Raw genomic sequence first — 1,551 nt, forward strand, 5'->3', positions numbered from 1 at the left:
ACCTGTTTTCCGCGACACTAAGAGGGCTTACAATATATGGTCTGTGTGTAACTTCTACAACACAACCTGTCTTGGTTAACTGGGATATTTCTGATGTGACAAATTCAGCGTTAATTTGAGATTTGTTATTTCTAAAATTCATAGATGGCGGAAAAGAGGGAAAGGAATTTCATAACCAGAATGAATTACTTTCAAAATGTAAGGAAAAGCCCCAATTTGTTCCCATTTACTGTAATGCCTTTTTAGACTATGTTTAATCTTGTTCCGTATGACTCTTTTCATGAACACAAGTCAAACAACCTGTATACTTATCATTGACTTTGATTAGTCTTTCCCTTTGGACAGTTGGATTTCCAGTGCCCTGTTCCGAAACAACCGAAGCAAACGTCGTAGGGCATAGGCTGTCTCCTTGACTGCTTGTTTCTGCTTTGGCCGTAGAGAAATGGCTGTTGTTGCTGCTGTTGAAAGGCAGGAAAGGGCTGAAAAGTACTAGTAGCCCCAGGAAGAGCCAGCTGAGCTTGAGATCCCGCAGCTGCCGCTGGTGGCGTTTTTGTGTCCCATAAGGCTGAAATCTCTTGTTCTGCCTCTGATGTCTGAGGGCCCTGTTTTCGGCACTGCGTATCTTCTTTTCATCATCTGAGTTGTCTGCGATTTCATTACACTGGTATTCGTTGACAGTTTTCCAGCCCGCGGGAGATGAATAGCTATGCGTATATGCTTTTGACGCGTTTTCAATTTTTTACACAAGTCAGAGATGATTTTCAATGATTCAGAATTTTTAAATCAAAGGCTCTCGACTCTAACTTCTCTAAACTCTCTAATAATTCGGTGTTAAATTCAAACTGAATTCGGTTGCCTTCTGACTTTTTCTTATGTAGAGAATTCTCCTTGAGTTTCTTCGAGATGGACTCAGCTGCTCCGCTTTTAACTGTCCGGAGAACGTTTTGAATTGAGACTGTATTACTCCCGTGAAGAGTTTAACAATGTCCGAGATTTCCAATGAAAGTTCCCTCCTGTGCTGTCTTTTTGGTAATTTATCTGTGTCCAAAGTCAGTTCATCCCCAATCCCCATATTACGTGGAAATGAGAGTAAAAAAGACGTGTTATATGCACTAAAAAGAGCCTTCGAATGGCTTTAGAATATTCTGTGCTAACAGCGGTCAGTTAAAAAGTGCAATGAATATTTAAATGTCACCTGACAAGGTGACCAGCATTACAGCCAATAGATTACAGATATAAATAAACACGAACACGTGTTATTAGCAACATTGATAAATACATGCATCTCCAAAGAAAAAAAAATTGTTATTTCATATTAATGTTTAATTTACTATGTGAGTGTTATATCGGATGCGGTAATTGGCCGCTCCATGTGTAAATATTTTTTATAATTTTTATGTTTGATTTACTATGTGAGTGTTATGTGGATTCGGTAATTCACCGCTCCATATGAAAATATTTTTTTTTATTTTCATGTTTGATTTACTATGTGAGTGTTATGTCGGATGGGGTAATTGGCCGTTCCATATGTAAATATTTTTTTTTTTTTTT

The 1,551-nt window shown here is 38.0% G+C and overlaps 1 pseudogene; it reads right to left on the reverse strand.

The window, feature by feature from the left end:
• Positions 1 to 311: 311 nt before the first annotated feature.
• LOC134256962 (uncharacterized) lies at positions 312 to 1,072 on the reverse strand (annotated as a pseudogene).
• Positions 1,073 to 1,551: the final 479 nt, after the last annotated feature.

The sequence above is a fragment of the Saccostrea cucullata genome, unplaced genomic scaffold, assembly GCF_032062105.1.
Source record: "Saccostrea cucullata isolate Sc308-1 unplaced genomic scaffold, CSIRO_AGI_Scuc_v1 ctg813, whole genome shotgun sequence".
Lineage (NCBI taxonomy): Eukaryota > Metazoa > Mollusca > Bivalvia > Ostreida > Ostreidae > Saccostrea > Saccostrea cuccullata.